Raw genomic sequence first — 14,042 nt, forward strand, 5'->3', positions numbered from 1 at the left:
TAGTTTTATTTATTTATTGACTGCGCTGGTTCTTCGTTGCTGTGAGGCTTTTCTCTAGTTGCACAGAGTGGGGGTTACTCTTTAGTTGCGGGGCACAGGCTTATGCAGTGGCTTCTGTTGCTGGGCACAGGCTCTAGAGCACAGTTCAATAGTTGCAGCTCACGGGCTTTGTTGCTCCGTGGCATATAGCATCTTCCCACACCAGCGATCGAACCTGTGTATCGTGCATTGGCAGGCAGATTATTTACCATGGAGCCACCAGGGAAGCCCTGTTTTAATTTCTTAAATGTGTTTACCCTTGTCTTTCAAGGTATCTTTGTTCCTTTCCACTATTAGCCTTTGAAACATTTTCCCTATTGTGGAAGAAAATCTGAGTGCAGTGTCCAGAGCTGTAGGCTAGTGAAAGGATAGAAAGTCCTCTTGTTTCTTTCTTTTTTTTTTTAACGTTTTGTATTGGAGTATAGCCCTGTTAACAATGTTGTGATAATTTCCAGTGGAACAGCAAAGGGACTCAGTATACATATACATGCATCCATTCTCCCCCAAGCTGCCCTCCTATCCAGGCTGCCACTGAACTCAGCACTGAGTAGAGTTCCCTGTGCTATGCAGTAGGTGCTTATTGGTTATCCATTTTAGATATAGCAGTGTGTACATGTGGAGTCCCCACTCCCCGACTATCACTTTCCCCCATCCTTCCCCCCCAGAAGCCATAAGTTCATTTTCCAAGTCTGTGAGTCTATTTCTGTTTTGTGCATAAGTTCATTTGTATCATTTCTTTTTAGATTCCACATATAAAAATGTCATACAACATTTCTCCTTCTTTATCTGACTTCACTCAGTATGACAAGCTCTGGGTCCATCCATACTGCTGCAAATGGCTTCACTTCATTCTTTTTTTTTAATGGCTGAGTAATATTCCATTGTATATATGTACCACCCCTTCTTTATCCATTCCTCTGTCGATGGATATCTAGGTTGTTTCCATGTCTTAGCTATTGTGAATAGTGCTGCAATGAACACTGGAGTGCATATGTGGTCCTTTTGGACCACATTTTTGTTTCTAAACAAGCCCTAGTGTAGGACTGATACCAACTAGAGTCAGCTGTAGAAAATGGAGGACCTGGGATGTCTGGGTGGAGACTTGGTTGAGTCCTCCTGGACCAGATAGGTGGGAGGATCTGAGCTGCCAATATGAAATAAAAATACCCTCAAACTATAAATCATGGGGCGGCAGTTCAGCTCCTGCCTCTGACGCTAGTCTGGTTCACAAACCTCCATGACCTTCCAAAGAAATTACTGAAGGTTCTCCCTGATTCCATCCCCTTTTCCCTAACTGGAAATGATCTTACCCCTTTGTTAGCTAATTAAAGTAGAATGTCTGAAGTGAGATGGTTTGAGTTCCAAATATCCTTTCTCTTTGTTTGATCTATCACTCTCAGGCTATTCTCATATCAACACCAAGTATGCCCAAGCCTGAACTTGGGCCAGGAAGCAAGTGCCAGAAGCTAAAATTCCAGTCAGTGGCGCTGGTTGAACAATTACTCTGTGCAACTCGATAGTGATTTTCTTTTTAAATCTTACCTCTGTATGGATCTTTCGGGCTGTGTTGATTAAACTTTGAAATCACATAGTAAATTCAGAACTACCATTTTAAATAGTGTAAATTGCTTCCTGATGCCAAAAGGGAAAATGTATTAATGTAAATCATGCAACTTTCCCTAACAGTAAAAAACATTAAGGCCAGTGCTTTGAAAAATCATTTAATGTGTGCCATCTCTTTAATAATGCAGTGGAAATATTAAAGAAAAGATGTTAATGACAATCATAAAACTTTTAAATTAGCTGTAGATCTGTCTCCTACAAATTCAAGTCTTCTCCTCACAGGTCCTCTATTCCAAACCACTGTTTTCAGAATCAGAGCTTTCTGACATGCAGTCAGGAATTTTGTTCCCCCCTCAGTTTGTTTTAACTAAAATTTATTGAATGTCTAACCTCTGCTAACCCTGGTGGCTTGGATGGTAACAAATCTACCTGCAATGTAGGAAACTCAGGTTTGATCCGTGCATTGGGAAGATTCCCTGGAAAAGGGAATGACAACCCACTCCAGTATTCTGGCCTGGAGCATTCCATGGACAGAGGAGTCTGGTGGGCTACAGCCCATGAGGTTGCAAAGAGTCAGACATCACTGAGCAACTTTATATACATACATACCCCGTGCTATGCAGGGTGCTTGACTCTAGGGTTACACAAACAAAGAAGATGAAATCCTTGTTTTCAATTAGCCTGTACTGTAATAGAGGGGAGACACATTTAACCAAATAGCAGATCAAGGATGACAGGCACAGGATGGAAGTATTAACACAGTCATACCGTTAAGTAGCAGAGGATGGGAGCGTCAGTTCTGTATAGAAGCCATCAGGAGAGCTTTCATGGAAGAAGTGATATTTGTTGCTGTTGTTCAGTTGCTCAGTTGTGTCCAACTCTTTGTGACCCCAAGACTGCAGCACCCCAGGCTTCCCTGACCTTCACCATCTCCCAGAGCGTGTTCAAACTCATGTCCATTGAGTCAGTGATGCCATCCAACCTTCTCATCCTCTGTTGTCCCCTTCTCCTCCTGCCTTCAATCTTTCCCAGCATCGGGGTCTTTTTCAGTGAGTCAGTTCTTCACATCAGGTGGCCAAAGAACAGGAGCTTCAGCTCCAGTACTTCAGGATGGGGTGTCTAGGAGCAAATGGACTGGCCAAGGAGGAGAAACAAGGAGAGGATGGCTGGAGAGTAAAGCCCTTGATGACATCCACAGACAGGCCTTCAGAGTATGACTTGAAAGGAGTAGATACACTAGAAAGTTAAGAAGCAGAGGAGCCATAGAAACGAGACCATTTCAGAAAGATGACCCGGGAGGCGAAGTAATGGATGACTCACAGGGGAGAAATCTGGAGATCACCTGGAGATAACTATTTTAGTCTGGCTGCTGTTCCATGACTACACTTCCTTCTTAGTTCTCAGATCTGGCCTCTATGTGGTCGGTCCCTTTCATAAAATCCTATGTTAATCAATTGCTTGTCTGGATGCATGCCAAGGTCCTGGCCAAGTGAAACACTTCGTCTCCACCAGGGAGGTTCTTTTTCCCGCTTGGATTCTCTCATTCAGTAATGAACCTGATGCTGACACAGGAACATCCCAAGATTGATTCAGTGGCCAACAAATAGGGAAGTAGGAACTCAGTTTGCAAACCAGCTTCTCAACCAGACTGGGGCTGAGATGCAATATATATAGGAGAGTCAAGGTTAAAAAGAAAGAATTAAGTGAAGACAGGGAAGAGTGAATGTGACATCCGAGGATAGGGGTGTGGTTTGGATGAGGAATTGAAGGAACACTCCATTTCAGGAGTAAGAAATATCTCACAACGGGAAGAGAATAAGGACCGCCGAGATGATGGAGAGAAAATAAGACTTACACAGAGAATGGGTTCTTCCAGTTCTACACAATGAGTGTAGAATGAGTCTCAAGGTCTACTGGAGGTCAGGTCTTACACTTTCTTGGGCCCAACTGTTTCCAACCAGTTCTCATTTTTCATTTGGCAGCTACCTCCTTTTGCAGTTGAATCTGATACTCAGATCAGGGCAGTTAGTTTCCACTTGAAAGAGGGCTGGGGCATGATTCTAGGGTAACAGCCCCATGGCATGGGAGCAATTCCCCCTCCTCTGTAAGCACCCCTTACAGCAAATTATGCATTCCTTTTTCCCAAAGCAAGAGCCGAGCACAGTCTGACAGTCGTGTGAAATCAGGTAGACCAGGCCAGGTTTGCCCATCTCTGCAACTTCTTCTGCAAGTCCTTTTATCAATCTCCTAAAAACCCCAGGACAACCCAGACGATCAAGACCTCCTGACTTGCCTCCAGGATGAGGACCCAATAGGAAAATGAGACATATCATCAATTTCTTTCCTGTCAATGTAGGCGTGACTTTTTTAACATTTATTTTTACTTATTTATTTGACTGTGTCGGGTCTCAGTTGAGAGAGGACTTCAATGGAAACCGCCTCTGGATCATTTGTGGGTATATTGATGTATTTCAGAGCTCTCCGAGGAAGCAGATAAACTCCTGAGTTAGTCATCAGGGAAATCAAGGAGATGCCAGGCGTGAGGCCAGTTGGCTCCCTGAAGCTGACTCTGTGTTTAAAGATTTTAAAGATCATGCATGGCCTTGCGGGTCAAGTGCGTTCTTTTTTTTTTCCATTGGCGTAGAGTTGCTTTAAAATGTTGTGTTAGTCTCTACCGTACAGCAAAGTGAACCAGCTGTATGCATACATATCTCCCCTCTCTTCTGGATTTCCTTCCCATTTAGGTCCCACAGAACCCTGAGGAGAGTTTCCTGTGTATACAGTAGGTTCTCATTAATTATCTAATTTAGCTTGTGGTTGTTGTTCTCATTTAGTCACTAAGTCATGTCCGACTCTTTTGCAACCCCATGGACTCTAAGCCACCAGGCTCCTCTGTCTGTGGGATTTTCCAGGCAAGAATACTGGAGTGGGCTGCTATTTCCTTCTCCAGGAGATCTTCCCAACCCAAGGATCGAACCTGTGTCTCCTGCATTGCCAGGTGGATTCTTTACCACTGAGCCACTAGGGAAGCCCCCATCTACAGGGTGTATATGTCAATCTCAATCTCCCAATTCGTCTCCCCATCACCCCCCGCCGCCCCATTTTCTCATGAGGAAGTAAATCTTGTGCCTTGATGATCTAAGGAGCCTGTAGAAGCACAGAAACCTACAGTTTTGTGATATTCCTTACACCTCCGTCTCCTCTGGGGTATAACATGTCTCTAGGCGGACCTGACGGGAGTGTGGAAATAGAGGAAAGAGATGACTGCAGACAGGACATTACTGCCTCAGCTGATGCTCTTTCCCTGATCCAAGTAGATGGCACGGCAAGAAATATCCACATGTCTGCTTCTCCAAGTCTAAACATAGGGCAATTATAGTTTTTGGAAATTTCAAAAATGTGTCAAAGAGAGAAAACCAATAAGACTCCCATCACATTTACGACTCCAGGTCATGCAGTAACACCAGCCTCCACCTAGTGATGGACTTCTTATTTTCTGTGAGTTGTTATCATTTTAAAGACACAGTGAAATGCACTTGGCCTCCCCGAGTAAATACCCTTCACAAATGCCAGCACCTCTTGATAAATGTTAATTGACCCCTTTTTAATGTGCATTCCTCTTATTGGCTGCAATAAACTTTACTCAGTGTCTTTGAACTTCTCCCAGACAGTCTCCTGACATTTTTTTTTTTTGGTGAACTTTAACAAACAGTTTGGGGTTGCAGGGTAACACTGGGCTATTTTTCTCCCCAGATTTCTTTGTACAATTGCAATTTAGATTTCCTTCCAAAAGGATTCATTGTGGTGTGAGCCTTGATAGAGTGTGAAGCAAATTTCTCCTGCTGCAGTTTGGCTGTAAGCCTGGAGGATGGCACGCATAAATTATTCTAAATGCCATAGAACCTTGCATCTTATTTCATTGTATAACATTTCAAATTGTCCTCAGGGTGCCCCAAAGTGAGACAGTGATCAAGCATGGCCAGAAAGAGATATGTGGTTTGCAAAAAAAAATAATAATAAAATCCCTTTTGTAAAACGATGTCCTGTGGGATTTAATTAGATATCATTTTAGCAAGGAAATGGATGTTTGAACAAGAGCAGATCTCAACGGGTTAAAGTAGCAGAGCGGATAGGAAAGGAGCACATGGTCAGAGACAAGTGAAAACCGGAGCGTGACGATCACAGGAGAGTCCCCAGCACCCAGGCTGGGAGAGGCGCAGTGCATGAGAAAGAGGGGGTCATGTGGATTTCCTATTGTTTATCTTTATGCCCTGATACGATGCTTTATTTGAGGCATTGAGGTGGGAGTTCATTGACTTCAGCCAGATTGCTGCAGTCAGTTTGATTTCCTTGATGGAAAACGACAACTGATAACTGACCTGGCAGTCATGGCTCAGAGGCATTGAAAACAGCAGTTCATGCTAAAACAGGAAGGAAGGTCCACTGGTGATTGCTTTTTGCCCTTCTGATAAATGTCAGACCAGGATCCCCCAGAAGCCGAGGGCTCACGGGCAGGCACGGGCTCTCAGTTTACATCTATCAGTTTCCGGAGCTCAGTTTTCTCTCTCCACCAATAATATGAGCTACCAGGCCATCTGATACCTACACACCCTATATACGTAGCATCGAAGGGGACAAACTCTGTGACATTGCCCAGCTGACCTTTCAAAGATCAACTTCATCATCTGTAATCCCACTGGTCAAATAGTACCTCCTTCCTAGGATGATTATGACAAATAAATGAACTAAAATATTTAGCTTTGTGTTAAATTTACAATGTCCAATAAAAGTTATGTTATTATGTTGCCTATGGAGGATGCGTTGATTTGGCTACATAAGTGTTTTCTTAGTCCTTAAGAAGATAAAGTTAAGGCAAAGAAGCAGACAGCAGCAATTAACTGCAAGAGCAGATCGGAAAACAAGCAGCTCAAACTGGAAACTGTTTTTCATTCTCACTGCGAGTCTCCTTTTCCTCCCCACCATATATCTTGGTCTTAGCCTCTCCTCGTTCTGAGAGGTTTATCAGAGCGAAAAGGAGGGAGCTTTAAATCTAAGTGATGAAAAATTTTTAAATCAAATTTTTAAAAAATTTAAATAATTTAATTAAATAAAAAATTAAACACAAGGACTTCCCTGATAGTCCAGTGGCTAAGACTCTGTGCTCTCAAAGAAGGGGACCCAGGTTCAATCCCTGGTCAGGGAACTAGATCCTATGTGCCACAACTAAGACACAGCACAGCCAAATAAATAAATAAACATTAAAAAAAAAAAAAACCACAATGATAGCACTATATGTTATTAACATTTGGCTATAGAATGTAAAGAGTTCCCCACTCTTTTTTGACTTTGTTCATTTGTTTATGAATTCACAGAAAAACCAAGTAAGGCTTCTGAGTGTTACTTTAATCCAGTTCACCTGCACAAATACCACCACTGCTCAGGAAGCAACTCATAGACATCTCTGAAATATGAGTGTATGTCAGTCTCTCAGTCGTGTCCAACTCTTTGCGACCTCATGGACTGTAGTCTGCCAGGCTCCTCTGTCCATGGGATTCTCCAGACAAGAATACTGGAGTGGGTTGCCATTACCTTCTCCAAGGGATCTTCCTGACCCAGGGATTGAAACTGGGTCTCCTGGCTTGCAGGCAGATTCTTTGCCATCTGAGCCACCGGGAAACAGGAGGCTCCCCCAGATCCAGCAAACAAAACACATTCATCACCATACACCCCAACTCAAGCCCTGGTTTTTCTTTTGCTGTGCATTTTTCTTTTGAGGATACATTCTATGAATGTTTGCTGATCATCTTCCAGGAGCCAAATAGTGTTTTATGTGCTGGAAATTTAACACTTTATTTATTTATTTATTGTTTTTCTTATGCAAGATACTGAAATAAACTTATTAAATGTTAATGTTAAAATTTGATATTAAATTATTGGATTCTGTTATTATCCCCTCTTAGCAGCTGCTCTATCTATCTCCATGTGCCATAGACTGAATGTTCATGTCCCCCCAAAATTCACAGGTTGAAACCTAATCACTACTGTAATGGTATTAGGAGGTGGGGCCTTGTGGAAGGGATTAGGTTGGAGCATGAAGCCTTCATGAGTATGATTAGTGCCCTTATAAAAGATACCCCAGCACTTTCCTGGTGGTTCAGTTGTAAAGAAACCACCTGTCAATGCAGGAGATGCAGGTTTGATCCCTGGGAGGGGAAGAAATCCTGGAGAAGGAAATTCAGTTTGCTCCAGTATTCTTGCCTGGGAACTCTCATGGACAGAGGAGCCTGGTGGGCTTAGTCCATGGGGTGGCAAAAGAGTTGGACACAACATATTGACTAAACAAAAACACAGCAGCATAAGAGGCCCCAGTGAGAATTCCCTGGAGTCTAATTCCCTGCCATGGCCTCAGGTTCAATCCCTGGTTGGGGAATTAAGATCCCACAAGCCACATGGCATGGCAAAAAAAAAAAAAAAAAAATAGACCCAGAGAGCTCTCTGACCCCTTTCTCTAAGTGAGGTCACAGTGAGAAGATATCTATGGAGGAATGGATTTTCACCACACATTTCCTAGATCCTTCACCTTGAACTTCCCAGCCTCCAGAATGTAAGAAATAAATCTGTTGCTTATAAAGCCACCCAGTCTATGGTATTTTGCCATAGCAACCTGAATGAAAATCCCAGGTCACAGAAGAGGAAGTGGAGGAAATTAGTGCTTGAGCAACTGATCCACAGCCCCTAGACAGTGAGAGGCAAAGACCAGGTGCACGCCTTGGGGCTGTGCTCTTGGTCACTGCTCTGGGCTGCTTTTCAAACAAAACAGTGACCAAAATAACAGAAATCCCTTGCCCTCTGTATGCATATTCTAATGGGGTAAAAAGACAAATGAAACAGTTATCTAAATAATATCCATTAAAATAAGTTATAAAATAGACACTATGTAGAAAAATAAAACAGAAAAGAGAAATCAGGAGCCTTGGAGAAGAGGGCTTCTAATTTTAAGAGGGCAATCAGAGAAGGTATCCTTGGAATATTGACCTGAGAGTTTCCAGGGAAAATGCAAGTCCAAAGCCACACAGAAGAGGAAACATTCCTGGCAGGTTCAAGAAGAGCAAGGACATCAGAGTGGCTGATGCAGAATGATTCCAGCGAGAGAAACAAAAGGAGGTCAGAGAGAAGGCAAGGCCAGGTGCCATCCCAAGTGAGATGGAAACCAAGGGATAGTCCTGAGCTGTCTGATGACAAGACCTCACTTCCGACTGGGAACGATGACCCTGGCTTCTGGGTGGGACTGTGGCAGGGCGGAAACAGAAGGAGCATGTCAGAAGGCTGGTGCGGTCTGTGGAAAATAAAGCCACCGGCCCAAACCTGAGGAATGGACTTGGAGACACAAGGCTGAGGTGCAGCAAGATACGAGGCTTTAATGATGGTCTTGCAAGATCGGGTGTCTGGTGGGTAGGCACACCCGGAGTCCCTACAATGGGTTTTTTATCTTCTCAGCATGCAAGTCCCTCCCCCAGTTCCTCAGTGCCTGAGTACTTACTACTGGAGTTAACAATATTTCCCTAATGTCACCTGGATTTATTATTCTTTCTGTTCTCTCCTTTCCAATTCTTAAGTTTTGAATTCACCAATAGAATGAGCCCACACAAAAATCCTAGTCATTTCACTTTAATTTTTCTGAATTTTCCCTCGCAAATATCCTAATGGCTATTATATCAGCAGGCTGTATGTGAAAACAAACCGCTTTAAGTTTTTATTTCTTACAAATCTTCTGGGTGAGAGGTAACATGGCTTGAGTTCTAATGGATGTTCTATATGAGTTATTTTGTGATGGTGGCCATCACATAGGGATGTTATGGTGAATGGCTGAACTCTCTTGCTTACAGCTTTGCAGAGGGGAAGTCTGCTAGGCAGAATCACACAGACTTTGCATCTGGGGACAAGACAACAGCAAGCTGGAGCTATGGGGGACAGCCCAGGTATGACACCCAGGGTGGGGCTAGCTAGGTTTCCATGGGGGCCCTTCAGGATTGGCTAGTTTGAAGAATTTGAGGGGCTCCAGAGCATAGGAGGTGTTGCTAGCTATTGGACACCTGGCCCTGAAGTGATTAGGGCAAGTGGATGGTGAACCCAAGTGTATGGAAAGTGGTTGGGGTGTGGATCAATCACCCGCTTTGAGAAGGAAACAGACCAGCCATCAGCCAGGACTTCAAAATTAGGTCATGGTATTTCCCTAGTGTTCCAGTGGTTAAGCCTTCATATTCCAATGCAGGGAGTGCAAGTTTGATCCCTGGTTGGGGAACTAAGATCCAAGGTGTTTCAGGGACAAAAGAACAAAACTTAAAACAGAATTAATATTGCAACAAATTCAGTAAAGACTTTAAACGTGGTCCACATGAAAAAATCTTAAAAAAAAAAATTGGGTCATGAGAGCATTATAAAGAAAAACACTATAATAGACAATGAAGCAATGAAGATGTTGAGGATTGGTCAGGTCATGATTCTATTTGGGAATAGAATTGATGGGAGAAGAAATAGGGTTTGCTATTGGGTCAGATATGGGATGTGAGAGAAAGAGGCATCCATCCACAGGATTTCTGGGGTTGGGAGCCTGAGTCTGGAGGACTGGAACTGCCCTTGATGAAGATGAGCAAGACTGAAAAATGAACAAGTTTGTAAGAAAACATTAGAAGCTCAGTGCGGAACATCTTGTGTTTGATATGTCTTTTTATTTTATTTTTATGACATTGCAGTGAAGATGTTGAACAGAAAATGGATTTATGGGTCTGACGTTCAAGAGACATGTCTGAACTGAAGACATAAATTCAAGAGTGCTTGACATGAATATGGCTTTCAAGGCCATGAGACCAATGAGATCATCTAAGAAGTGAATGTAGATAAAGGGAAAATGTGACCTAATGCATGACTCTTGGGACATTCCAACGTGAAGAAGTTGAGGAAAAAGGGCAAAGAAAACTGGGAAGAAACAGTGTAGCAGAAGGAAGAACAGTGGACTGGCCTCTAGGGAGCCCCAGGAACAAAGCATTGCATGGACACAAGATATTCAAAATCTCCAGCCATCAGATATATGTATTAAAATGACAATGCGACACCACTTTGACCATTAGATTAGGAAGTAGTTTAAAAACAGACACTTTATGTTGTCAAGAGAACTGTGAAGTGGTTGTACCATTTTACACCCTAATTGGGAAAATAACTGGGTTGAACTTTCTGGAAAGCAATTTAACATGACATAAGAGCAATTTCATTGCAAAGTCTACATACTAAAATTCAGCATTTCCTCTTCTTGGAATCCACTCCAAAGAAATAAGCAGAAACTTATAAGTTTTATATTCACAGATGTTCTCTGCAGGGTTATTTATATTAGTGAACAGGTCAGGGGGGACTACATTTTGGACAAGGAAAATTATTCAAAAATTTGTAAGTCCCAAATAAAATGGATAATATAGTCCAGGAAAATGATGATTGAAAAGTATATTTAATGACACAGGAAACCCTCCTGCTACTGCACTAGTTGAGGAAAATAAGATAATGTCCTTTCATTTAGTAGTAATAAAATTGGTATTTACCATTTATTGGAAACCTGTTGTGTGAAAGGCACTGTGCTAGTAATTCATATACCTCGTTCTTTCAGTTCTAACAAATAGGCAAGTAGGCATCATGAGAAAGTGGTGGCTCAAAAAGTTAGCTGATTATGTCATAGTTTACTTGATTATATTAATGTATTTGGGAGGTGATCTCTCTCACACACAAGGAAAATCTGATGGTCTCTCCTATAGAATAGGCCTCTCCTATTCTCCTTCAGGGACTTCCCTAGAGGTCCAGTGGCTAAGTTTCCACACTTCTAATGCAGGGGGCACAGGTTCGATTCCTAGTTGGGGAACTAAGATCCCACATGCCACACACCATGGCCAAAAACTTAATTAATTAATTAAAATGGTTGAAGAAGAAGAAGCAGCTTCAGCCACCTACAATGGAATCCAGAGCAAACTTTGAGTATATGAGTTTCTCCCAAAGAAAGTTTCTAAGAGTGAAAACAGAGTGAAGAAGTAAGCACTAGTTTCCTCATTTATATAAAAGTCATTTTCTTATAATTTCATAATTCTAACAACTCACTTATAAAGATTAAGATGGCTTTAGAAACCATCCCTACCCCTGCCAGATTCTTTCTTACTCCTTTAGTGGCTGAGTTGATTCGCTGTGATATAAAAGGCTGAAGGGGTTAAACATTTTCAGAAAATTTATTTTATTGAGGACCAGGGTTAATTTATGAACACAGTCTTTTCTCCTTTTATTCTATAACCCCTATTTTTCAAGCGGATTCCTTAAGTTCTTTACCCCCTTTTTGAGCTATCCCTGTGATAAAAGTCAGTTTATTCACATCCTAACATATTCAATAATGCAGTCAATGGTATGACTACTACACACCAGGCACTCTTCTGGCTCCTGGAATGGTCAGAGGAGACCCTTGGGAAGAACAGATTGACATCCTTGTTATAGCTCCTATTCCAGAGAAACTCATTGTCTAGAGGAGAAAGCAAGCATATCACACTCGTGTGAAATGTTACAGTGTTAAGAATCTGCCTGCCACCATAGGAGTTGCAAGAAACATGGGTTCAATCCCCAGGTCAGGAAGATCCCCATGGAGAAGGAAATGACAACCCACTTCAGTATTCTTTCTTGCCTGGAAAATTCCATGGGCAGAGGAGCCTGGTGGGCTGCAGTCCATGGGCTCACGGAGTCGGACACGACTAAGCAACTGAGCAGGCACGCAAGGGCCAGAAATGGAGGAGTGTCTAACAAGAACTATAAGAGGGACATTTGAAAAAGAGGTGAGGCAGGATAACTTCACAGAGAAGATGGCATTGACTGTGTCCTGGGGGTTACAGAGAAGGAAAAAGCAGCCCAAGTGGAGAACAACACAGCGTAAAACAAAGTAGAATCATGAAAGCCCCAGAGTGGACAGAAAACAGTTCAGTGGGGGGCCAGAATGGTGCTATCTACATGGGGCCCAAATAACTGGGAGAGAAAGATGATTAAAGATGATTAAACCTGTCTTATGCCTGACAATCAGAGAACTATTTTGAGTGCCCGCGGCATTAGTATAGAAGCAGGTAGCACAGTACTGCAGGTGACTAGTGGTCAGGGGCACAGAGAGCCTGGGTCGGACTCCTGCTGGCTATGTGACTTCAACCCAACCCTGGTGGGACTCAAGGTCCACTTTATGCCGCTGACCTGGTCACTTGAATGTATCGCGTACATTGCCTGTGACGTGCCTGTCCTGGAGCGTCAGTGCTGCAGTCTGCACTCGTCTCTTAAGTGTCATCTCTTTGTTCCCAACTCTCTGATAGCGCCTCTTCACCATCCAGCCGCTGCCCTGTCCTCCCCCCTCTTCTCCCCCAAGCCCCATGAGCGCCTCAGGCTCAGCGTCTTTATTTGCGTTGATGTCCCATCCTCAGGAACCCGGGATCGCTCTTCTTTCCCCTCCAGCCTTCACCAGCCTCTAAGTCCTCCACCGTCTTTCCCTGCAGGCAGGTTTCTGCTCAGATGTTCTATCCTCTCAGCCACCTTCCCTACCTGACCCATTTCTCTAGAGTATTTAGAACCTTCTCCCTTCTCTCTCTCCTCCTCAACCCTATTTTTCTTCATGGGGCTACCTGATGTGTTTTAACATGTTTTAACATGGGAAGCCATAGGCTGGGCTCCCCAAGGGAATGGAAGACATGTGAGGGGAGAGACTCATTTCTCTCTGTCCATTGCCTACATAGGACCCAGCAATAGGAAGTATTCAATAAACATGTGTTGAATTAATTAAAATGGATTAATGAATGAATGAAGGTGGTGCTCGGCTTTCACCGGGCGAGCTGCTGTCTGCGGTTGAGTCATCATCACTGACTGTGTTAGGAAGGAATTTTGGGGGTCCCTGGGAGAGGCTGGGGTAGAGCAGCTCAGCAAGGCTGGGGGTGGGGAGGGAGCAATTCTGTGGACCACAGTCTCATAGCCCTGGGCACCCCCGCTGTCCTTCTTGAAGGACTCTTTCCCTTGACATACTAAGGTCTAGAATTCAAGGGTCCCCACCCTCCAGGATCAAATGCCTGATGATCTGAAGTGGAGTTGATGTAATAATAATAATAGAAATAAAGTGCACAATAAATGTAACATGCTTGAATCATCCTGAAACCATCCTCCTGCTCCCCACACGCCTCCCCCCACTCCCACAACCCTTTCCATGGAAAAATTGTCTTCCCCCAAGCTGATCCCTGGTGCCTAAAAGTCAGGGACCACTGGAGATGATTTTGCCAGGCTGCTAACAGTCCCCACACTGATGCGCTTGCGGATGGTTAGCTTTGTCCTGGATGTGACATACAGTCCCTGACCCTGGTCTTCCTGACTCTGGCGAGCTCTGGATCTCCCACCTT

At 43.4% G+C, this 14,042-nt stretch overlaps 1 non-coding gene across 1 annotated transcript; it reads left to right on the plus strand.

The window, feature by feature from the left end:
* Positions 1 to 6,732: 6,732 nt before the first annotated feature.
* Positions 6,733 to 6,805, plus strand: TRNAE-CUC (transfer RNA glutamic acid (anticodon CUC)). The gene has a single exon. It is a non-coding gene; the product is annotated as a tRNA-Glu (tRNA).
* The last annotated feature ends 7,237 nt before the right edge of the window (positions 6,806 to 14,042 follow it).

Source organism: Odocoileus virginianus, chromosome 9 (genome assembly GCF_023699985.2).
Source record: "Odocoileus virginianus isolate 20LAN1187 ecotype Illinois chromosome 9, Ovbor_1.2, whole genome shotgun sequence".
In the NCBI taxonomy this organism is placed as follows: Eukaryota; Metazoa; Chordata; class Mammalia; order Artiodactyla; family Cervidae; genus Odocoileus; species Odocoileus virginianus.